A 26,727-nucleotide genomic window follows, 5' to 3' on the forward strand; every position below is an offset into this window, starting at 1 on the left:
GTACGAGTATGGGATAAGGGCATGCATAAACAAGCAGCACAATCGTGACTCAAATTTCATGACAACTTTATTAAAATTTGATTAAACTTAGCGCTGCTGCTTAGCACCTCAGGTATTTTAACATGGCAATTATTGCCTATGAATATGCTGTTTCTTGCTTTTAGTATTATGCAGTGACTCATAATGTGGCCCGCATATACAAGTGCCAATGCAACGAGTGATTTCAGAAGAATTTAATAACTTGATTCGTGCTATATGCCTGCTGTAACTTTAATGGCTAATTCAGTGATGGCACAGAAAGAGTAGGAGGGGAGAAATGAGGAAGACAGCCAGAGAGAGGCACTGGGAAGTTTTTTTCTCTCTTGAAACATGAGCTGAAAGCAGCATCAGTAGCAGCGGGCGTGCACCAAATCCCAACTGACCTCGTTCACATGCAACTGGAAATGGTTTAGCCTGCCTCCATCAGTGCACACACCTGGATGAACATTAGCTAAACACATAAAACACCACTGAAAATTATCAATCAGTCAATCGATCAGACTATTTATAGAGCAATTTTCATTCAACTTGAAAACAACAACAATGGCCTGTTTTTGTACCGTTTTTAACATTTTCTTTTTTTCAGGTCTTTTCACTTGTGTAAAAATCGTTACCAGGAACAGTTACTAAGCTAGTAACTTAGTAACTGCTACTAAGATAAAGATGATAACAATAGCCTCCAACCTTTGACAAACACTCGCAACCGGTCATTTCTCCCCTAGAAAACAGTGAATGCCAGGCAGTTGCCAACTGCTATATGGGTACATGTGAAAGGGCCAGTAAAATTTAGCAAAAGCTTCCATCTGAAATGAATGAAAGTTAACGTAGGCCAAGAGGGCCCTAAGGCTTATGATGCAATTGCAGAAACCCCAAACTAGCTTAACCCTAACCCAGCAGGGGTGATCAACTCTGATGATCTTATGTTGTTGACAATCGTGATTTTGCACATAACCTGCTTTTGGGAGGGGAAACCCAAATCCATCCATTCATCTATTTTCTTCTATTTATCTGATTCAGGGTTGCAGGGTAGCTGAAGACTCTCCCAGCTGTCACTGAGTGAGACATGCGGTACGCCCACATCCATGCTGTTTGAATTATTGAATAAAAAAATATCAATCGTCCAAATTTTCCAACACTGCATTGACACAGCAGCATTGTGAATAGCTGTGAACTACGGCAGGAACAAGAAGTCACAGAGAGCAGAAGCTTCAATTCAGGTCTGAAGTTTTGGAATAAAATCAGAGCGAAAAGAAGATGTAGGTTTGTAAGTTAGGTCTTACAGTTACGTTTTTGCATTCACAACCATATGCACAGCTAATCATGTGACTGCATGAATCATCATTCACAGAGGATAACAGTGTGCACAGAGTCTGTTTTAGCATCATACCTTTAATGACACACATGTATGCAGGCATAAAGAGTATATTTAAAATCCCCTTTTAACGGATTATAATTTTAGAGAGCACTTAAGTAACCTGATTACTTGGAAAAACCTGGCTATTCCAGAAATCAGATTATGTGAAATTACGTCATCCTTGACCCTGATTACCGCCAACGAGCTTCTCATTTATATAACAGATTGAAAAGACAAAAAAGAAGCTGAGTGTAACCAGGTTACTTAAGTGCATGTAAACAGCGTGATTGTGAACTACATAATTTATTGTATGAAAGCAAAATGCTAGGTTTCGCAGCTGCGACTGGGCAAAGGGCTCAAGAACATCTGGTTAAAGTATCTGTATGTTTTTACTCTCTATGCATGCCAGCTTTGAGTAGCTCACTTTCCCTCAGCACGTTTCCTGCACTAAGTGGCACGTCAGCGCCGTGCAGCTGCAATCAAAACACACAGGGCACAAATGGCAAAGTCAGAACATGTCTTCATCCACATCTTCAGCCCGACATGCACGTTAAGCACCAGGGCGACGCAGTTAAGCCGAGCCCCGAAGCTCGGCTCACGTTTCAGACCAAATTGAGTGCGATAAGCACGAATGTACAGCTGCGCTCACACGGCGCTTTCTGCACAACAGGAAACAAGCGCTAAGTGCATAGCTCGACTTTGTACAAACATGTTGACGGATAAGCTACGACCTAGACTTAAAATTTTATACTTTCCACTAAATAAATACAGCAGCGCCATTCCAGTCATGCAAAAAAACAAACAACAACCCCAAATCATTATTGTTTAATTTCCAGTGATGGGTCCTATTTGAAATGATTGAAAATGAAATTATTTAGCGCCTGCAGTCTTTTTACACTGCTCCTTTATTATGCATCTGCAAAGCCATTTATCCCGTTATTGCTTTCTAATAGGGCAACATATTCTGGGTCACACTGTCAAAAAGCCAGGGAGAAAAAAAACAGTAAATAAATAAAAAATCTTCTTGAATTAAAGCAGACAAGGCGTCCGCAATTTGTGGGTGTTGAAATCGCTTAAATATGCGTAGAACGTCCCGGCTATCCGTGTGAAACTTGCCCTTCTCCTACATGAATTATAAATAACACAGACCTCGTGTTAGTGTGAAAAATGAAGCACTCAGATGAGTATAGTTTGAGGGTTCAAGGTGCCATATGGCTTCATATCAACTTTCAGCAGTGTTGTCGGTAAACTGATGGACAAAAGGATAAACTCAAGCTGTCTGTGAGAGATTTAAAAAAAGAAAGAAGAAGAAGTGGAAAATACTCATAAGAAGGATATCCTTGAGCTATTGCCTTCAGTATTGTAAGGCTTTGTCAAGACCTCAGTGAAGGTTACAAACACTGGCTTGCCTCTAACACATATATATTAGGGGTGCAACGATACACAAAATTCACGGTTCGGTTCGATACTTTGGTGTCACGGTTCGATATTTTTTCGATACAAAAAAATGTTCATGCATTTTTTATTTGTCATTTATTAAAATTATAAATATATATTTTAACTCAAAAGTACAGTTTTTAAATTTAACCCTAACCCTTGTGCGTGTTTTTTATTTTGACAGCGAATGCGCACCTGCGGACCACTTATGTGCAGCCCTGGTTATTTAGCTCGTCATATTGCAGCCACAGAAATTCTTTTGTCCATGAAACCATAAAGCTGCACTTTCTTTTTGCCTTATAGTCTGATTTGTCATAACTTCTCCGTTTTGTGGTAAGCTTTTCTTTGGCTGTCACTTCTTCACCCTGACCTGTCTTATTTGGCTCAGCAGAACTGAAATGCTTTTACACGCTCACTCACATAAGCTCAGCGATTCTCTGCGCGATCAACCTCTCACATGTTTAAGCTGCGGGAGATTTCACTTGTCATGTTTGCATAGTAAGCTAACGATTAATAAGACGATGTCAGAGGAATTGGTGCACAAATTATCATCACTCACAGATCAGTGCTGTCGCTCTCTATACACAGTTCGCACGATTGCAAAGTGAAAGCAAAAAAACAAGCGCAAATTCAAACGCGACTTCAATATGTCACATATTGACAGTGGCTCACCGATGCCAATGACATAATTACCCAGCTACATTTCTGAAAGAATGCAAAAGCATTGACATATATTTTTCCTACAATAGCCCGACGGGCAGGGAAGAGAAAGATTTTGGTAGCCCGACTGAAAAAATCGCTAGCTCCAGGACGTCGGGCTAGCGATATTGCAAGCCCTGTATCTGATTGAGGAATCACTCATCTTTGGAAAAGAGAGTTTATTACAGAGAAATGTAATAAACTCTCTTTTCTGGGCTATATTCTCAGCAGCATAAGGAGAATCATGTGCTAACAGCTGTCTAAATGACTCGGCTAAAGTTAGTAGCATGCTTGTTGTTTTTGTCTTTGCACTAGGATGATGTCGGCGTAAATGTGCAGTCATATTCGTTGTGTTCCCACTAGTGCTTTCAGGTTAATCTCGTTGAAATGACCTTAACGCCACAACACGGCAAATCTCCGTTAACGAGCTACCGCCGATCGCTCCGTGCATGGGGCTAGACGGCCAACACGTTAACGAGCTAACTGCGCTAACGCACTAGTTCACACCAATGTAATTGAGCATTGCATGGCACATCCAACATACTGTTTTACTTTAGTCTAGTGATGGTCCGCTTGAAGCTGAAGCTCCGGTGCGTGTGTCAAAAAAATCAACACACTGCTTCAGAAGCACTGTGTCGAAGCTTGATTTGTTTGGCCAGAGTCACGTGATCAGTGACGTCCGAAGCTTCATTTAGAACCAACCTAACTGCTTCGGTATCTGATTCAATGGTTTATAAGGAAGCGAATCATTTGCGGGATTTTTGGAGTGTTTTGATGGTGACAGATAGCGAACCACTGATCATTCTACTGAGAGATTTGGAGCCAGCGAGGAATAGAGGAGGTTCTGTTGTGTGGGAGTATTTTGAGTTGATTTTTGTCAATCGGGTGGGTTTTCCAGCTTTGTGTTCTGGCCGTTTGCTTTTGTTTTGTGCGTGTTTATTATATCTGAAAACGGGAAAAAGGTAAAATGTCAAAAATCTGCTTCCATAATATAAATATCATTAAATAACTTTAGAAAAACTTCCACTCGACTCTTTACTTGTAATGTTGTAAAAATATATATTTTATTGTTTAATTAATCTGAAAATGTTAGTCTGCCAAATGTACAGCAATTGAATTTCTTTATTCTCTTTAGCTGATAGTTTGTCGGGCCCAGGTAGACTGTATAACTGCATCTCTACCAGTTTCTCTGCACTCCAGCCTCCTCTGTGCCATGTGAAGGGATTTTCCTTAAGGCACGATAAATTATCTCCACGAAAAGGAACAGGTTCGGCCATCGCACACTAGAACAAATTCTCTTTTTAAATAAAAATGAAAAAGGGTTACCGTCAATGCATCATGTTTTTAATTTGCAAGTTCATAAGCATTTTCCTTTTCCATTTCACAATCAATTCTACCCCCAGGTCAAAAATATGTCTGGGAAAATTTCCTTAATATAATATTATTTATAAATATACCCTCCGGCGATTAATTGCATACCTGCATGGAGGCAAGACCTCACAGCAGAAGCATACTCCATAATGTGCTGTACATTATTATATGTATATATATGTAACGTGGTATTTTTCAATTATTGTATTTACCAACATCAAGAAGTCACAAGCAAAGAAAGACCACACCATGGCGCATGTTTAAGCAAGGGGAGTTTACTGGTCTAAACTATTTATTAAACAAATAAAACACATTTTCTTAACCACCAAAAAATACACGTTTAAAGCAACACAACGGAGGCCCAATATCAGACAGGATTCCACTCTGTAGAGTGAGCAATCATAATGAAGCAGTTGGTTTTATTTTGTGGATTCAAGCTGCTCTTCATATTTCTGGCCACCAGATGTCACCAGAGAGGACTGTGTTGAAAAGCTTCGAGTAATGAACCGTTTTTCAATACAAGCTTCAGTGCTTCAGAAAACTTCATTTGGCCATCACTACTTTAGTCCATGACTCGCTTACCTTCAGGGTCATACGTCACATGAAAACCAAAATAATTCCAAACGCCAGATCTGAATGAGGTTCAATTTGCCTGTTACAAGGAGAGCTTAACTTCTGTCTCGCTAGCTTGCCCTGCGCTCTTCCTTCTGACTATGCTGTCTGTGTTGAGCGCTCAGTGAATCTGCATTCGACTACTCCGCCTAGGCTGCACTGTCGAGCCTAGGCGGAGTAGTCGAATGCAGATTCACTGAGCGCTCAACACAGACAGCATCGTCAGAAGGAAAATTGATAAAATAAATTACAAATGTTGTATTGTTCGATACATATGCGTACCGAACCGAAAGCACTGTATCAAACGGTTCAATATCGATACGAATATCGTTGCACCCCTAATAAATAAATATATATATATATATATATATATATATATATATATATATATATATATATATATATACATACACACACACACATATATGCCTCTTACTATTGGTTATCTCGAAGTGAAACTCACTATAAAAGACAGCTGAGTTTTCAGCGTCCTCCATCAATGTCTCTACGCAGGCTCCTATACACTGTAATAAATGGTCAGGCTCAAATCTGACAGCACAATAGATGGCTTTGAGTAAGTTGGATATCAGGCGAGGCGGCCCAAGAATAAATATTATTCTTTCTCTTAATATGTATGTATTCAAATTCCACAGCTGTGGAGGTCAGGTTATGAAAGTGAGATGTATCTGACGGGAGGCTGAAATGTGGGCAAAAAAAAAAAAAAAGAACAACAGCTTTGGTGCCGCTTGTCATGACGTGTTGAGTAATACATCCCAAGGGTGCCCAAGTAAAGTACATCGATCTGTTTATCTTCGGAGGGGAGCTGGGGAGGTATTGGCCGAGAACACTACAAGAAAACCAGTCTGAAAATCTTTCCGCTTCACCGTCCTTGATATTTCGGTGCGAGTTAAAAAATCACTGCATTTGTTTTTAGTCCCCCAAATAGATCTGCTTTGAAGGTCAAAAGGAAAACTGCAGTCAAGCAACCTGATAGAGTTTTCTTGTGCATCATCTTGCTTTTTCTGGTCGTCTCCACAGTAGCGCCATGCAAATAACACACTCTGCTGGTTTATCGATCGGTTCCACAGATGCAAACAGCAGGTTTAAATGGAAAAGCTAAGGCCGCGTGGAGAGAAAAGTAATACAAACTGATGAGCTCGGTCTATGTGGGAAAGCTGCCCGTTTAACGTGTCTTTAAGACCACGAGAGCAGCAACATGCAGATATCATTAGAATCTCGTTTCTGCAAGGGGAAATTATTAGTTGGTTGATCGCGTCGAGGTTCAGCCAGAAAGATTGATTAAATCTGTCAGATCGTGTTTAGAATTAATGATCCTTGGGAGACGCGGCACATCCAAATACAGATCGTTGTTTTTACAAACAAAAAACCCCAGACTTGTCCATACAACAATAAAAAATCATAATCACATTTTTGGATTAACGTGCTCCAGAAATTTCCTATAGCCTGAGTAAGAACTGAACAGAAACGCAGCATTTGATGTCCTTTTCCATGCACAATCAGTGGAGACTGAAAGAACAGGCAGGGGAACCGAAATGGCTCATTATTCAATCTTACTATTTACCTCTTGAAATCTGGATAATGGTCTCCTGTCCACTAAACACAGCCTACTTTGAAATTAAAGGACAAATGCCAGATTTCCATCTTTATAGGACGTTAAACAAAAGAGCCAGAAAAAATACATCCAATATTCCTCCCTATGTTCTGGCAGCAGAAATGGATTACAACATCCAAGCCATAGATTACTGAAATCCAAACCAGTGGACAATGCAGTGGAAAAAACACGTCGCGCAAGGATTATGGGGAAAGAGGCATGGAAAGTAGAATGTATGGACAAAGAAAAGAAGAGAGGTTCACAGTAAACGCAGTTTATTTACATCATCCTCGTCTTCGTTACAGTAAAAAATAGAGCACTTTCTCCGGGGATTCGGAATGACAATGTTCCTTTTCGGTTTTACACCAGAGGATCTTTTTCCTGTGAGCATTACGTGCTGGAAATAACTCCTCAGGTGAGAGCCCTTAGGGACACATCCGGAGGAAGTGGGCTGCTATCATAACCAGCTCGTCTCCAAATACTTCATCTGAGAAGCTGACTTCTTGAGGAGGTGGTGGAAAAAGTGCCTTCCGAAGTATTATTTTCACACAGTGTAGTAGCCCTCTCCCAACGGGAGAGAACAGTGAGCTCAAGAGAACGACTAAAATAAATTTATATGAGCTGGACAATGAAAGCCCAATATAGTCTCTAAAGTGTGCTTTGGTTCAAAGTTTAGGTAAAGATATAAATAAAGTTTTCTCTCTTCCTTGCGGTCGTTTTATGTCCAAGCTGACGTGCATCTATTTAGTTAAAAGCACAGAAAAGGCCGGGGCCATTTTTCAAAAATTGATGACGGCCTTGCATAAATTATGCAAACTTTTGTCCTTGTGCCAAGCAGTGCATCTACTGAATAATAATTACAAAAGGGACTTGAGGATTCGAGTATGCTGAATATGAAACACATGCCAGTGTCCCCCCATCCTCGCTGCCCAAATCAGGGAAAAAGGAGACAAGGGTGCATAATAAAAAGTGCCACGCGTGACGTAACTTTTATGCTTGATGTCTCTCAAATGCAAACTGCGGTGCGGTTGCCCAACGCTTTCAACATTTAAGCCACGAACTCCCTAGATACGCTCCTAACGTCATCTCTCCGATAGACACCAATTACATCTCTAGCCTGGCATGTAAATTAATAATCAGTTCCTTTAATGTCACGATAGAGGCTTAGATCGTGGCTGGACACTTACAAGAAGTTAGCGGAGTTTAACGGTTTGAAGATGAGGTTGTAAAGATGAAGTTTATGAACAAAAATCTAGAACTGTCTGCCGAACATCTGGCTTTAACAGCGCTCAAATATAATCCGATATAGTTTTAAATGAAAAGCAAGCATTTTTATAACAGCACATATGATACATATATGCACATGATGTATATTAGACACTGCTTTGGCATGAGATACTGAAACTAACAGTGCATCCGCACTAATCTGTTTTTTGGCTAAAATCAAAGCCCTGGCATGAACAAAGCAGCAGAAGGACAGTTGTTGGTGATTTGATATGCTAATGAAATTACCTTATTTGCTAATCTGGTGTTCCCCCGTTCACCACCCCATCCTGCTTTGGCAAGGCAAAGGTGTCCAATTTCAGGTGAATCCAACCCCCCCTTTTTTTTGTAGGTGAAAGTAGAGAGCGATTTGTTGTGCGCCTCATTAGTTAAACAGCTTCCTTTTCTTTGTTTGAGTCACTTTGAAGCTCTGATTGTCGACAGATTTTGGCCTCGATTCCTGTCTTCCAGCGACGTGCTTTCGCAGTTTTTTCAGCCTCTGATGCTGGCGGCCGAGGAGCTGAATCTTGTGATGAATTAAGTTTTTCTGTTTGTACTTTCCCCCCACTATAATGCCCACTGTACACTCACTGCACACTTTGTTAGATGCAGCTGTTCAGCTGCTCATTGATGCAAATATCTAACCCGCAAATCGCATGGCAGGAAGACACAGTCGAGACAACATGCTGAAGATCAAACCGAACATCAGAATGGGGAAGAGAGATGATTTAAGTGACTTTGAATGTGGCATCATTGTTGGTGCCAGACAGGCTGAGCTGAGTATTTCAGAAACTGCTGATCTACTGGGATTTTCCCACACAGCCATCTCTGGGGTTTACAGAGAATGGTCTGAAAAAGAGGAAATATCCAGTGAGCTGTAGTTCTCTGGGAGAAAAGGCCATGTTGATGCTAGAGAATAGCCAGACTGCTTTGACCTGACTGCAAGACACAAATGACACAACTAAAAGCTTGTTACAACCAAAGTATGCAGAAGAGCATCTCTTCCAGCAGCAGAAGACCACACCAGTTGGCACTCTTCTCTGAGAAACTGAGGGTACAGTTCACACGGGGTCAACTAAATTGGACAACAGAAGATTATAAAGAAGTTGCCTGGTCTCACTGACAAATCTGCAGCAACTGTGTGATGCCAAAGAGTGTCAATATGGGCCGAAATGTCTGGAGGTTTCCAGCACAAAGGGGCTCCCAATAAATCAACTAGCCCTGAAAATGCATGGCGCCACGTTAGGCTCATGTCGGGATGTCACTGGTAGTAAGAGCTATGAGGGCTGTGACGATGAGGAGGGAAGCACAGAAGTGTAGGGGATGAATCAGGACGGAGCTGCCGTGGGTGCGCTGGTAATCTCGTCCCCAACTGGTCACAGCAGATGGCCGCCCCTCCCTGAGCCTGGTTTTGCTGGAGGTTTCGTCCTGCTAAAAGGGAGTTTTTCCTTCCCACTGTCGCCAAGTGCTTGCTCATAGAGGGTCATCTGCAGTGTTGGGACTAACGCGTTATTAAGTAACGCGTTACAGTAACTACGTTATTATTGTGGTAACGAGCACAGTAACTAGTTATTATGCCAAAATCAGGAACGCGTTAGTCGTTACTGGGATTTAGATAGGGTCGTTACTCGTTACTTCGTGTGGTGGCTATCGCGGAGCTTCCACAGATTCAGTAACATTAGCAAGTGGTGGAGGCCAGCAGGTGGATGAAGGAAAAGGGACGCAGAAGGAAAAGAGACCCGAGGCAGCCGCCGGTCCAAGTGTGAACTGAACTTCAGGTAAGAAGTTATGACCTGCAGTCTCTCTGGGTCAGATATAAACCAAGTTTAGGTGGAGTTTATTTTCGTTATTCTGACTTTTTCCGTACTGCGTGCTAGCTAGCATGACGGAGTTTCTATACAGCTGGGTGGTGCTATGAAGTTAATGATGTTGCACTTTATTTTGTTCATAAGTTATTAGAGTTGCCAACCGTCCCGTCTGGTATTCAGAGAAAATATTACGCGTTTCTTATTGAGGTGAAAAGGAACAGTTTGTCCCGTAATTCAGCTACAATGAAAAAGGCACAAAGCTGGAGTTATTCTGTGTCTTTGCTGCACAGCTGCCTCTTCTTCTTTCATTCTCCCCCCTCCCTCTCCCGTTTCTACTTCAGTCATGAAAACTGATCAGTGATCAGCTGATCGGCTCTCTTGTTTGTTTATCGCTCACTTTGCACCGAAAGAGGAAACCAGCGGATGTCGCGCTAAACAACAGCAGCACGTTTAAGCTTGATCAGCTGTTGTTAGAATTTATTTAATATTAATTTCTAGTATCAGCTGATGTTTGCTGGAGCCACAGCTGCAAAGCTGCTGGTCATGATATCGGTTTGTATATCTGGTGAGAGGGAAACATGAAGATGAAACCAGGAGATGTCCTTACTGAATCATCAGAGCTGTGATGGAGAAACAGGTTTACCTTTTAGGTGACATGAATGAGTTGAAGGGAAGTTATGAACTGTTTCTGAGAGACAAATAACACCAGGATCCTTTTTTAGGTAGCTGACAGCTGGTAACTGTGCAGGGGCGGGTCTAGCAAAGTGTTGCCAGGGGTCCATGTAGGGCATTAACAGGGAGAGGTGGCACAAAGAATACTTTTCTTTCTTATTCTCATTTAAAATGTCTAGCTTTTAAAAAATAATTATCTGAATCTTACAACAAACGATTGATAGATTGATGCATATATACCATCAGAACAGTGTACATCACTGTCACAACAGCGTTTGTTTTCATTCAAAGGCTTTAAGATTTTTCCTATAATGGTGGGCCGGTCTCTAGTCAAAATGCCCGGGACGATTTTTTGGTCCCAGTCCAGCCCTGTATGCAGCTCATCTGCAGTCTGGTGTTACCTACATCTTCCTATTCAGAAGGCAGAATGTCCGAGTTCTGAGTACAATCAAAGCACCACGACTGCAGTTTTTGTGTTGGATGTAAAAGGTGCACATGACGCTGTGACATAGGCTAGAATCATGGCAGCAGTCAATGACGGTCCAGGCGTGGGATTTCTCTCGTGGAAATATGCACATTATCTTTTCCTTTCTATTGGTAGGTGTCACAGCGCACTTGTGGCAAGTAAGCAAGCTAGAAGCCTGGCAAAGTTATGGAAGAAACACATTAACAAGAGAATTCTGAGTAAAACCAAAGTTACTTTCCCTAGTAACTAGTTACTTTGAAAGTAACGAGTAACTTGAAGTAACTGAGTTACTTTTGAGAGAAGTAACTAGTAATGTAACTAAGTTACTATTTTAAAGTAACTTACCCAACACTGGTCATCTGACAGTTCGAGTTTTCTCTGTATCATTGTCTTTATCTCGCAACATAAAGAGCCTTGAGGCAACTGTTGTTGTGATTTGGCTCTATATATAAAACTAAACTGAACTGAACTGAATGCATGTCGTCCCTTTGGTATTCGGCGACTTTCAGTACATTAAAAGCACTCCGTAACAAAATGCAGCCAGTTTAGCATTTCTTTATGCTAATAACGCTAACCTGATCTAAGTGGCAGCTTTTCATTTACCAAAGAGTAATAAATAAATAACTCAAGAAATGAATAAATAATAACGACATCTTTTAATCTAAATGTCAACAAGAAAACTAATAAGCGCACGTAGCAAAAAAAATTACACTATTCCTTTTAAATTAGAAATTACATATCTCAGCGGACTGATCTAATAAAGAATTTCCTCTGTGTTCTTGGTAGCTGCCTTGTTAATAGATGTGATAACTGCACGTTTGATTTGAATACACTCCCCTCCTTGGCTATCTCCGTGAATACCAAATGAATTTACTGGATAAATTAGCATGCATGTTTTGTGAAGAGCATTTTCTTTTGTTTAATTCCACTGGCGATCTGTTTCATTGTGGCGATGGGGGGGGGTAGGCGTGGTTGATTGATTTATGGAAATCCACTCTGTGCCGATGACATTTGTCAGGCTGTTATATCAATAGCATTTCTGACAGAAACAATAACCACTCCACCATTACAGACAGACCAAAATTATGACAAACACGAGGCAGCGTTACGCACAGGGAGATTTAATTATGCAAAAAAGAGCTTTCACAATATGCATTTGCACGTCAGGTCTCTGTAACTCAAGACCTTTTTGTCTTCATTCTCCCTCTCTCTCTCAAAAAAAAAAGAAGCGATCACAAAGTAAAGAGGGACTGACGTGCTCTAAACGCACACGCGTGCGCATGCACGAGGCCTGCACACATCTGCTCGTCAGTGAGCCTGTTGGAAACTGTCACATGCCTGGCAGGTTCTTTAACTTGGCCAGATGGTGCAGTGCAATTAGGCCCACCAAATCTTTCAATCAATCTCCTGTACGCCATATGAAGAATCTGGACCTGAGCTGGCAGTTTCTGTTAAACCAATGCGCTTGTCCACTTTGTATTCCGCTCGCTACTTTTTCCAAATTGTCTCTATTCTCACTGAAACCCATTTCTGTCCCTCCCTGCTCCTGATACGGCCCGAATAGTTTCTTTGTTTTCCCTCATTTTCTGCAAGCGACAATAACTCCCCTTTCTTTAATAATTTTCCTCACATAGTTCTCTACTCTTGCGAGGTCTACCCTAATCCTCCGCAGCCCCGGCACACACACAAACAATTTTTCTCTATCCGTCTCTGCCCTCTCTCTCGGCTTATTTAACCAATGGCCTGAATACAAGACTGTACTGTAGACAATAGTCAAGCGCAAGTGTTTCATTCACACCCAATTACTGTGAAAGGGATTTTTCTGGCCAGAAATTCACAGAGGAGCACAATGAGAGTGTCAGAGAGGAACAAGATATCCCTGGCGTTTCGCGTTCTGTCCCATGTTCCACACACAAAGGAGAAGAAAAGCGATCTGGTGTATCCGACACCAGCGAGAGCCATTAGCAAGCAGGGAGCCGCTTAAATAAGGATAGCTCTAACTGAAGTGCTAACAGAGAAGGGAAACATCTGCTGCTCGAGCTGGGCCCTCGTTGGCCCCGAGGAGTCCGCCTTTGATCAGCGGCCCTCGCAGCCACCTTGCTACAAGAGCGCAGATGAAACAGCCTCTCAAATACACGTGGGGAGAGGGGGTGCAAGAGAAACGCGGCCACAGTAACAGAAATGCAAACACGCAAACAATCAGGGTTAAAGCTTCACGGAGGCGCAGACAGACCCTGTGATGGGTTTCGAAATCTAGGTATTACCTTAAAAATCTGCAGCATCACTGGTGTACCGTTTCAGGGCGGAGGGGAAATATAAAGTTGCTTAACTACTTTCTTTCCTCCTGCATAAGAAAAAAAGACACAGTCTTTTACAGGGGAAGCAAGAGAGCCAAACACCTCACTCAAGAGCGGGCCAGATGCCACCTTTGGACTGCCAATCCCGCTGTTGTATTTCCCCCACCTGTGACGGGAAGATGATTCACTAGGCCTGCCAGACTGCATCTAGGGACTGTGTGTACTGGGGCGTGCTCACTGCCAGCACAGACAGAGGGGAGGGGGGAAAAAAACCCCAAAAAACAAAAAAAAATAACCCAAACCCGCCACATTCTCGGCTGCACTGTGACCTGAAAAAAGCAGTTGATAAAATAATGCGGAATGTGAGCTGGTGTATCATACACTACCTAGTCGGGGTGTAACAATTCACCAAATCAAGGCATCGGGCCAAGTGATTATGATATGGCAGACAGGAGGAAATCTGGGTCTACACGGGCAGAATGAAATAAAAATCACAGTCGCCCTGCATGAACACACCAGCTGCACCACAAATGCGATATCACAATTATAAATGAAATTGGATTTTTTTTTGAAACAAGAGCATGTATATGTAATTTTAAGGTCCATATTTTTAGCTGTGGAACCCACGCTCCACCTGTGCCGCTTTCCTCTCTGAATACAAATATGGCGCTGAGGCGGCTCTGCTTTGCTGATGCAAATGGAATACCAGTTATAACCGGGGTACACGTGATTTGACGATGGATTTACAGCCTCTCAAAGGTATCCAAACAACACACACAACAGTGCGTTTCTGCAAAATACTTTTCCTTCCCTTGCATTACCTTCAGTCACGCTTTTCTAGAATTTTTATATTCGTCGCGCTTTTATTCATGTTGCACACGCTGGCATTTGAAATAACTCTGCGGTAGGATGAATGAAAGTAATTTTTTTAAAGGTGTTTTTACAGGCTACAGCAAACTTTATAAAAGTATGCAGTTCTTTCAACACGATATTGGACAAATTGTTGAAGAAAAATTCAATACTGCAGCCCCTATAAAACATTGTTAAACCATACCAAGGATACTTGCTACACCACTTAGCAAAACCCATATTTTTATTCGTGAACTATACCAGAGTAGCTTTGCATGACTGACAAAAATAATCTTTATTTATCTTACACTGAGGCTCGGCACAACCTCTCACATCATCCCCGTTGTAAACAAGCTTATATAGCTCCCTTCAGCATTACTTTAAGCCAGCTTTTTTCTGATTGGCTGCCCCTCATAAATGAAAGGATGACTATATTATGGATATCTGCTCTTATGGACACCACAGAGATTTAACAGGAAAGGACATAACAGTCTATAACAGCAAGGTAATTCTTGGACAATAAATAGGACTATATTAAATTTAACCTATGCTGATTGCTTTTAGCTTAGATCTAAGTGCCACAGAATGGAAATTACATTTATCCGGCTGCGTGACACTACCTCATTCCCTTTAAGGGGACAAAAAAGAAATGGAAGAAAATCCTGGGAGTAGAATTATAAAGGCCACAGGAGTTTAAAAGTCACAATGCGGTGACTTGTGCACAAGCTCCAGAATTTCCAGGTGTTCATTACTCTAATGTAGATAACATCCTGAGGGTCATGCCTGTTCTAATTCCTAATTAACTGGCCAGAACAGAGGTCGTGGTGGGCAGTGACCCTGACCAGCGAACAGGACCAGTTTCTGTCTCAGGGCATTGCTTTTTACTCTGGGTTGGAAACGCTCACTCCCTCCTTTAATGCAGTTTACTGTAGCGAGTGTCAGAACAGAGTCATGCTTTGGAAAAAATGGCGTAAACCCCCCCCCCGGAGTCTACACAGCAAACAACCGTAGACTAAGGGGTAACCGCAGTTAAAAGCTTCATGCGGGATTCTGTTTGTTTTGTGCGTGCCATTCATCAGTCAACCAGAAATAAAAAGGGCACAAACACAACAGTTGAATAATTCCTGACTTCATGGCTAATCTCGGGTAAAGCTGCGTACCTATCAGTGGTATGTTGCTACGCTGTCTCCGAGATTAGTCATGTGTACACTTGCAGTACACATGCATATTGGGGCATTACCAGCACTTGTAGAGAATACAAAAGAGGTGACTACATGTCTGTGTTTGCTGTGGGGAGATCAGGCGTGCCCTCTACGTTACAACACAGGCCACCTGCAGTCTGGGAAAATAGCTTTCTAGAGGGAATTAGAGGATTGTGAGGAATGAACAAGACAGACATGAGTAACCCGGCCCAATATACTACTTATCTACAAGCTTATATTTCACAAAGGAGGCAGATAAGGTAATACATGCCGGCGCAAGGGAGGAAAAGAGCAGAAATTAGACCGGCGAGCGTGGAGGGTGGGGAGCGAGGGCGAAGAAAACGTATCCAGGTCGAGATCCGTATACGAGCGGTCACTCGCAACAGAGCCCGGATGCTTTGAATCACTGCAGAGCAGTTAACCATTGACCAGAGGGACTCATAGCATGAGATCCATGTCATTTGTGGTTATTCTATTCCAGGGACCATGAAAACAAAGCATAAAGCCGTTATTAAGGCCTCCACCTGCCCTGGGCAGTGAATGCAAGACTAATCAATAAGAAAGGAAGGTATTGTGGTTTGTCTTAGAGGTCAGGTGATTTCATGTTGGTGTGCACCGATCTGTGCGTGTTTGAATATAGATAAGATTATCCTGTTCTCTTTGAGGTAGGTGGTCTGGATTGCAGAGGCAGGCGTCATGTTGCAAGTATTCAAGTGTAACGGTGAAGGAAGGACTCTGATGCAACACACATTCTGTCACCGTTCTTGCTTCTTATCTTACTGATTAGTAATCATTAACTTTATAAACCCAGACTTGAGTGTGTAATATATTTACCTTTATGTGATAACGTCATGTAGCAGGTCACTGTTGTGCAAAAGGGTACGTTAGACTATATTTCATATTTATGCTCTAAAATCTAGCATTAAACAGCATTAAACTTCTATTTTTATTATTTATAGCAGCTATTCTGTTTGCATAGGTTTTTCCCCCCTCATCTTTTCTGCCGTCTACCACAATATCTTTGTTTGACACTACCAGGAGGTGCTGCCAAGATCGAACCCAACATTGGTTTTGATGTATATTATTGTTATTTCCTTTTAAATTTGTATTTGATTAAAGGTACTAGTACATGCCTTTTTCTTGATCCTGACAAACTGAAACACACTAACAGCACCCAAAAAAATAGCTGCTGTAGTTTGTTTAGATGTAATAACAGGTTCATTTTAGCCTGTTGCTAGGTGGCTGCTAGGCATCTATAATTCAGCTTTGTGGTTGTCACTGTTGTGCAATGAAAACAAAATGGTTTTATGAGGTGCTGTAGATGCACAAAAGCACTAAGAAGCCGGCTGAGAGGCAACCTGATGGCGTCATAATGCATCATGCATAATTCAGCTTTTGCATATATGCTGTGGTGGTGAAATAAAAATGATACAATCCAACCACACAGGAAAAGACCCAGGGAAACCGAGTTAACGATAAAAATGGTTTCAAAAATAACAATAAAAACTGATAAAAACCCTGAAAGTCATAAATTTCACACCCAAGCCTGAACTCTCGCGGCCCAGTACCAAACGACTCCGGTTCGTAGCCCGGGGTTTGAGGACTTGAGTTCACAGTCAGAGAAACAAACAACCGAACACGTTAAATGTGTTGTAGTAAGACACATATTTGTGTTTGACTGCTATAACAGTGGAATTTTACAACTTTGGGAAACCGAAAATATATCTTGTGTTTTCTTTTATCCACATGATAAAAATATATTAAATGATGATTAACATTTTTATTAAGTAAGCTATCTAATAATCAAAAGCCAGGCACAAGCTAGCTAAAGCTTTTGAAATATGACACTTTGGAGCTTTCCCTTTTGCTGCATCCCTGATTTGATTTCACACAACTATTTCCCCCCAGTTCCCTGACATTTTAGAAGTATAATGGCGCGTGTTAGTTATAGTCCTGTGCAAAATTACAGCCGATTTTGTCTGATCGCTCTGTGGAGTTGTCTGGATTGTGGAAAACGGCACCGAGTTAAGCACAGCGCATGTCACGTTTGAACACTTCACAATAAGCCGCAAGTGACAAAAATTTAACTTCAATCGTCAAGTACCACAATTCCATTCCCCGGTGTATATTACGCAATTATCTGCAGCGCCAGGAAACAAATCCCATTGACTTGATTCCTATTTAATTATTCTACTTGAAAATCCTTTTTGCTCCCTCTTTTTCTCTGAACCTGAGAGAAAGAGGAAACCACTTTGCCCAATAAAAAAAAAAAGAAACTAAAAAAGTCCCCCCTCTATCTGAGAAATGCATTTCTCCCAGCTTGTCAGTTTCCATTCACAAGAACCCACCTTCAGCACTTATTTTATTTAAACTTTAGCAAATGTGGCACAAAACACAATAGGGGTTTCGGGTAGTAAAATAATTACCTAAATACAGTGTGACAGGGGAGGTTGATTCATTCTGTAGAAAACACTGCCTGTTTGAGGAAAAAAGTGTTGACAGAGTTGCGAGAGACAGTAAAATGGAAAGAAGAATAATGAGAGAGACACAGAGAAGGGCAGCGTACAGTTCCCGTCACCAAACAAAACACTTCATATTTCTTTGAAAGACAAAGTGTTAAGTTAGGCTACTTTGCGCTCTGTCAATAGAGACGTTTATCATAGGCCCAGCCACGGTCTATATATTGATTAAACCATCCATCACTTAAACTCTACAAGACATTATTTCTAATTAAAAAGTAAGTCATAAATTTCGGGCTTTATTGCCAGGCTGGGGCTGTAAATAAAACTCAAGGGAGGGCAGAAACGGATCGCGGCCCCTATCAACGGTTTTAGAGCCACCGTAAAAAGGACAGACGGGTGCGACGGCACCTTCGGGATCCTCGCGTGGAGGGCGGCATCCCGACTAAACAGATGCAAATCAATAATTCCTCTTCGCTTGTGGGGGTATTTTTTATAAGACAGGTGCTTCCTCACAGAGGAGCACCCCATGCATATGGGGAACAAATTAAATTTTCACAAGCTACCTAGGAATATGTAAACAAACGAAAACCAAAAAAGAAAGGATTGCATTCCAAGCACTTGAAAATGATGTATGATCATAGGAGGTCATGAAAGCGTATGAGGCGCTCCATCCCACGACAGAGTTGGCCAGCAGGCTGGCAGCGAATGCGGGCTCCCATTATCTATCCGTGTCTCCATTTTCCTCAGCTAAACAACAATTTTGCTGCCAAAATATGCAGTCGCAGGACATTATTTAATGATCCCTGATGACAAAGAGGCCATTAGTACACCTACACCGCAGCCAAAGCTCCCGGTGTTGGACGGGACCGCACAAGCTCAGTCAAAGCAGAGGACACTTCACTTTTGACAACTTCTGATTACCTCAGTGCGCGCGCAAGTTGTCAGGCGGTGAACTCCCCTGACAGCCGGTTGCAGCTGCAGATGTGGTTATTTTTTGACAGGCACAGAAGGATGTCTGATTTCACAGGTACTGACCGAAGGGAGGGAGGGAGAGAGGAAATGGAGGGAATTGGGCGATGGAAATGAAGAAAAGGCATGTCGCCGGCTCCACGGCTGACAAAGGGAGGCATGTGCAATCATTATTCATCCCCTTCTCTCTCCTGGGCTGCTTTAAAAAAAAATTATTATTTTTTTTTAAATACCTGCCAAAGTGGGAACCACACAAGCACTTTTTTGACTCTGACTTTGTGATAACGGAAACACTGTTGGATCATATTTGCCTAAATGATGGTCAGACAAGGGTTTTTTTTTCTTTGTTTTGTTTTTTTTGCCAAAGTGAAAGAAGAGGCCTCAGTTTTGGTGAGAGACAGAACGAGAGAATCACCCTCCGGGGGGAAGCGAGAACTAATGAGTGAGCTAAAAAGGACAAGATGGAGTGATCCTCTATAAAAAGACTAGCAGTAATCTCTTCCTCTCCTCCCTCTCCTCTAGCCTTAATGTCCTAAGAGATCTTGGCTCCTCCATAAAGCCTGCTGCCTCCACACATCAAACAGAGCTGATTAGAACAGCACACCTTTGCTGGAATTGAAGCAAAAGGTGTGGGTGGGTGCAGCAGAAGTTCAAGGGAGAATGAGTGCTACGAAAACCAGAAGGCGAAGGAAAAAGGCTCTTGAGGTTAGTTAGATACACCTGAATAACAAATAAAGAGTATAAAAAGAGTATAAAGAGTGGCTTTGAATGTAGGCCAGTTGTTGCTTTGCTACAGTATATCAAATGGGATAATGGCAGACCCCCCCCCCCAGAGGTGCAAGCTATGCATGAATCTAATAGCAATCAACAGATCGTCCTGTTCATTTAAATCAGCTTGAGCGGTCACAGCGAGGAGCTGGGCGATACATGGGCACAGTGGGGAAGCCAAGGAGAGGAAGGGCTGGCGGAAGATGATGGAGCGAAACCACTGAGCTGCTGTGTGAGCTCGCTGTCAGGGGTGTTGTTTTATTAAGACACCCAAACTGTCAGGCTGGGTATCAGGAGAGCGACCAGGCACATGACAAGACACTTTCACTAACATCCCAGTGACCCCTCCTCTTTCCCTTACCGAAAATAGCCCCGTCCAAATTTAATGCTCTCTCTGTCAGACCTGGGTGGGCATCGGTGCTGAAGGGACTTTTACTTTTACCAGTCACGAAAAGTGAAACACTCACCTGCAAAGCCCTGTGGGACTGTGGAGGTGGGCTGTGACATGCAATAGCTAAGTGGGTATGTAGAGGTGGAGAGATGGAATGGAAAAGAGGAAGTGTTATCTCAGAAATCCCTCCACTAAACAGACGCACAGGGTTAAGGGAAGAGGTCAACAGTGTGGGAAATGTGTTCTTTCACTTTCTTACTGAGTTAGCATTAGCATGTTTAGCATTTAGCATTAGCACTGACTTTGAGTAGAATATAGGAAAAACAGTTAGCATGACTCAACCTGTCCACAAATAACATAATCAGTTTATCAGGACCTTTAAAGCTCTTTTTTTAAAATACATATATTATATTTTGACAGATAAAATAGCATAACCCGAACTTGCTTTAACAGCAGTTATGCTAGCCTAGCTAGCTGGGCAGTGATTTCCTGAAATACTTCAGTTAGCATGTGCTAAATTCACAAATCCTGCTTCTTACATTTCTATAAGCATCAAAACAAAACAAAAAATAATTAATAAGTCCAAAATAATAATTCTCCTCTTCTTTCCCACCTTTGTGTTGTAGTTAAGCTAACCTACCTACTGTCACCGGACACTTTATACCTGTTCAACCAAACGCAAATATCTAATCAGCCAATCACATGGCAGCTCAATGCATTTAAGAGTGTAGATGTGCTCGAGACCACCTGCTGAAGTTCAAACTGAGCATCAGAATGGGGAAGAAATTTAGGCAATTTCAATGGCTCTGAATCCGGCATGGTTGTGCCGGATGGATCAAAAATTCCTGATCTACTGTGATTTTCCCGTACATTTCTAGCGTTACAGAGAATGGTCGGAAAAACAGAAGATATCCAGTGAGCGATAGTTCTCTTTGTTGATGCCAGAGGTCAGAGGAGAAAACTAGACGGCAACAGTAACTAAAAAAAAACACTCATTAAACGACGATATCCGTCCCCCAAGGTATCCGCTTTGTGCCTTATCGTACCAAATGAGCATGACTTAAGCAAAACATGTTGCCGACTATGTGATTCAAGCTGGGTAACGCACCCTGTCTCAAAGCTCAGTTTATCTCAAACCGGTTTCTTGAATGTGACAATGAGTTTACTGTACTCAAATAACCTCCACAGTCATCAGATCTAAATCCAATAGAGCACCTTTGGGATGTGGAGGAATGCAAGATTTGTACAATGTGTTTGCTGGCAACAAATATACAGCACCTGTTTTGTTATCATGTCAAAGGAATGTCTCCAGCACAACAGGGTGTCCAACCCAGTGCTAACGAGGTGTACCTAATATTGTCCCCGATATTTCCTAAAACTTTTAAACTAAATGCAGCTATTGATTTGTTTTAAACTCTTCTTTGAGAGCTATATTTATTCTGTACCGTTGATACCAAATTTTGCAGGCGTTACAGATGCATGGAGAAATCATAGATGGCATTACCATGATAATGCAGTTCAAGAGAGTGACGAATTGCCACTGAAGACATGAATATTATATTGGAATAGATGGGCGTTGGAGCTATATATAGTGCAGTGTCACAGCAAGCACCACATAAAGCACAGGTACACGCACATACAGCGCGCAGACACATTCCAGGTGACGTAACACTAAATAATTACGGTTACATCCGCTCGATGTGTCCTTGTGTGGAGTTTTATTGTGCAAGTTTACCCTCAGCTATAAACAAATGGCTTAAAACTGCCTGCCCCTTACTGACTGTGAGAGTAATTAGAGTATGAGACTGTTAACACATGCTCTCAAAGAGAAATGATCACGTATGACCTCAACGGCAGAATGGAAACTTTTTTTTTGGAGTCCCGTCTGCAAAAAACGTTCACCTCGAAAACACGCCATCTTTGATGATTCTAATAGCATATTAGCTATTGGACACAAATTTGCTTGAGGTTAAAATCAATAATCATCAAATCAACATAAAGAAATGACTAAGCAGCATTTTCATAAAGCTGCAGGAGCACTTTCACATCAGGTCCCCCTCACGCCCCACTACCCACTGGGAGAAAATGACCACAAACACGTTGTAAAATTATGATATTATTTTATGCCATGTTAGACCCCGAAATAAAGATTGTGAATTATTATGTAGTTTAAGTTGGCATTATTCTCCTGAATTAGAAGAAGGTGATAATTATTGCAGTATTTAAACTGATTTGCATTGCATTAGACTGCTGATTTATTGTGAATGAATGATATTGTTTATGATGCATTATACTGTTGAGTTATAAGGAATACTGTTCGCAGAAAGTCATCGCCTTATTTGTCTGATTAGAAGAGAATAGAACATGCTGGAGTTTTCTGCCCCATCTCAGCACGAGCAGATAAACAGGGAGCCAAGGTCGTAGCTTAGGCGCCGTGTGAGAGAAAGAATGTGAATGTTTAGGCTTTTATGATAAGATGGGAGAACCAGAGGCTATAAGAGTTTGAGCAATGCTCCACCACTTTGAGATTTGAGGCTGTCTGCATCAGTGTCCATCTCCCACGTGTGTGATCATTAAATCATCGTTTGACTCAACCCGACCGGACCAGTGTTGTTATTGTGGTTTTTCTCTTGTCTCCATCCCCAATATTTTGAACCTTAACAACGTCATAATAAATCTATCCCCCAGCAAGGTGCGGTTGTCTTGACAACAACACTTTTCACAGAGGGTCATCATTATCAGCCGTGCACTACACAAAACAATGTGTGCCTTTTAAATAATTTGGTCATTTAGAGGGTTTCGATGCTGTCTGGTATCCTCGGAGCAGCCTGCTTCTGGCCTGACCATAGTTGCCCCAAGTAACAGGACACGAAAAACAAAGACGTGCAAAGTCAACTACCTCTGGATAGGATTCAAATTCAAGAACACTGCTGACATAGGCCGAAAGGATTTCACTGCCTTTTCCATTCAAATGACCTGTTTTGCATCATTTCAACAAGTCCAGGCAGGATCACGCTATGAAAACAAACGGCAGGGCTTTAAGCTAACAGAACCAAAAACCTGGCGGGGCTAAAGTCATCTCTGGCCACTGTGGTTAAAGTAACCTGAATGGTTGACGCTAAAGGAAGCCACTTTGGCTATGCAAAGCACTGCAGACAGACACGGAGCTTCAATTCTCTAACAGGCTAAAAAGCTCTGCAGCTTTGTAGATGTTCAGATAAAAATGGGGTCTATTATATTAATTTCCAGCTCTAAACTTTTATTCTTGGACTTCACCCAGAGTATCTATTAACCACATAAAATCCTTGCTAATCTTTAAGCAGCACCTTAAAGGTCGCCTTGTGTCTGCAACACTGCATCACTCGTCTCTTTAAGGCTCCCTTTCCTAAAAGCCTTTCGCTGATTGGCTGCTCCTTGTCAGGTAAACAAAACCTGGTGCTCGTGGGCATTGAAACTCTTTGTCTTGACATTGTGGACCTCCGGAAACAAACTGTAAACATTGGACACAGTTTGGCAATATAACGGTAGTTACACTTTGCGTTCTGATACCTCGATCTTGCTCTTTACAGATGGAAGAGCCGTGTCTTTTAGCATTACCTGCCCAGCTTTGCTATCGAATGAGTACTCTGAAGTGGCATGAATAAACAAACAATGAACCTGAGATGACCATATAAGGAAATCCTGTGCCTCTGACATCAATCAGACACAAGAGTAGAAAAACAGCACCTGAAACTGAGTGTTTAGCGCAGGCTAAAGCAATAGCATACGAGCATTTGGTCAGTGGCTGTGGCTACAATGTAGCTTGCCATCACCAGTGTGTGAATGTGTGTGTGAATGGGTGGATGACTGGGTGTGTAAAGTGCTTTGGGGTCCTTAGGGACTAGAAAAGCGCTATACAAATACAGGCCATTTACCATTTACAGGTTTGTAACAGCACAAGTATCAGAGAAAAAGGAAGTATAATCGGTCTACTTTAGGATTCTTCTCGCGTATTAGCTTGAAAAATATCCTTCTGCCAAATGACACTTGTTTGTAAATCAAACGTTTTCTTTAAAGCCCCACAAAGTCATTGCCTTCAAGTGAATTAAACATAATCGGCAGTGACCACAAATCAGGCAAAAAAAAGGTACATCAAACGAAGGTCGTAATTCCACGTCAGAGTGCATTAGGGCGTTTATCATCAAAGCGATGCCTAGCTTTTAATTCATTTGACATCTTTCAGCACTAATACAGTATCTGATTTCTGAGGAGCACTGGTACACAGTCACACAGCGTGACATCTGAAGGAAAGCAGCGGGTTACAGGACAAGTCCCTGAAATATGTTTCTACACAGAACAGAGACCAGGGCCATTATGTCTGTACCAGATTTTCACTTCATATCTAAAACTACAAGCCAGCAGCATGCATAAGTACCGCCTGCTGCTCTCAATGTTATTCAAATGACAGCACAATTCTATTTTCACCTTGCAACTAATGTGGCCATTACTCCTATGTCAGCAACATTTACTGCCCTTCCCTTTATGCTGGATATGCTAGAAAATGGGAAAATTAATTCTGGAACAAAAAATGGGGGTGGGGATTATCTTGAAATGTGTGTGTGTAGCTGCTGGGATTAAGCTCAAATAAAACAGTTCCCATCTGAAAAATCCCATCCCAGCAACTCTCACGAAACAGCCACATGAAGAATATGAGTCCCTGTGGTCTTATCAAAGAGGTGATATGACACATTTTCCCCACTGTGCCAATTTTTATGCCTTGATCATGTTGAATGCGATGTCACAAAATAGCATAAAAACATCAACGAGGGCCTGAAAAGCAACGTAAACAGTGTACACACCAAAAAAAAAGAAGGAAATGGAAATAGAAAGGCAAGTGCACTGCCAAAAGGAAGTTGTTAGGAGAAAGAGGAAAGGAAGGGTGTCTACACTGAGTCAGATGAAGGGGAAACAGGGTAGATGGATGTAGTGGTGTGTCTTTGTGTGTGGAAGAGTGTGTGTGTATGAGTGAGGGAGGAGGAGGACGTGGGGAGAAGGGGAAGTCGGCAGGCAAACCTATCATCCACGGAGCCCACCAGTAAACTCTGCAGGGCAAACAATCTCCCTAATTGAATTCAATCCAGGCTCACCGCAGGAGGCACCGAGGCTAGTGGATCCATTCAATATGAAGAGGGTTGCTTGGAGGTGGTGGCAGTGGAGAGAAGTGTGTGTGTGTGTGTGTGTGTGTGTGTGTGTGTGTGTGTGTGTGTGTGTGTGTGTGTGTGTGATGGGATGAAAAGGGGAGGGCTGGTATGGCAAGTGACACAGGAAAGGGAAAGAAGATAACTACAAGAAGCAGAGAGCAAACACAAGGGCTGCAGGAGACAACAACGGCAAACAGACGGGAAGAGGAGACAGGAGCCCGGTGCAAGGAAGGTTCTGGTGGTTAAGAGTCAGCAGTGAGGGGGTGCGGGGGAGCAACAGGCTCGAGGTGTGGAGAAATGGAAGCCAGCTGTGCTTTTGCATGATTACACCGAAAACATCATTTGCATCAGGGAATGAAATCCAAGCACGCTCCGTAGATACGTATGGTTACCGACCAAAAGAAAAGAAAAGAAAAAAACACCCTCCTCGCCGCCGCCGGCACAAATTAGAGGCCTAACAGTGGTGTCCCACAGATTTGCATATGAAGATGAGCACCTATCGTGAATCATTTTCATAAACATCCTATTGCGCGCAGAGTACCAGCCCAATTGGCCCACATGAATGCTCTTCATTACTGTGCTGTGCTGGGTGGGGTTGGTGGTGTATGGGTTGCAGACTTAATCTGGGTTGCGCTGCATATTCATGACTTGCACGGAGTCGTTTTCAGGCCCATTTGCTGGGCCTGAGAGTTCAAACGCACCGCAACTGAAGAAAACACCAGCAACTAGAAGAACGCTAAAGACAACAGAAGTAGGAAAAAAAATCTCACAAAATAAAAGTGTTTTTGGGGAGACGATAGTGTGACGGACCAGCTGCAAAAATGATAGCAACCAAAACATGGGAAGAATTGCACTGAGACACCCTTAAAAGAAGTAGGATTCACCGGTGTAAACGATAAGAAGATGCCATGGTAACGTGTGTTTTAATAAATATATTATCAAGTTAGCTTTGCTGTCCGCCAAATTTAGGTTACTCGTTTCGGTTTGCTTATGGTAGCTTTTAATAGCATTAGCTAACTTCTTCGCCAATGCTAACTGAGTGTTTGTGATTGGTCCGTTGTGATGTTGACCAACATTATTTTGATGATAACGCAGAGATATCATTCATATAATGCTGTAGCTACGTGTTTGCTATTAGCCATTTACTGTTAGCTTGTCTCTTCCACAGTGTGTCGTTCATCCCAACTTCCTCCCCTCGCCTTTAGCCAATCACGGCTGATGACTGCCCCTCCTGTCCCTAGGCTTCTTCCTGTTAGAAGGGAGTTTTTCCTTGCCA

The 26,727-nt window shown here is 42.1% G+C and overlaps 1 protein-coding gene across 3 annotated transcripts in view; it reads right to left on the reverse strand.

Annotated features, from left to right (window-relative positions):
* The window catches only part of LOC146636642 (adhesion G protein-coupled receptor L3), a 268,557-nt gene that overhangs the window by 211,550 nt on the left and 30,280 nt on the right, over positions 1-26,727 (reverse strand). The gene's annotated exons all lie outside the window — the stretch shown is intronic.

Source organism: Diplotaxodon limnothrissa, linkage group LG3, assembly GCF_057381915.1.
Source record: "Diplotaxodon limnothrissa isolate DT_005_m linkage group LG3, D_limnothrissa_male_GT1.1, whole genome shotgun sequence".
Classification (NCBI taxonomy): Eukaryota; Metazoa; Chordata; class Actinopteri; order Cichliformes; family Cichlidae; genus Diplotaxodon; species Diplotaxodon limnothrissa.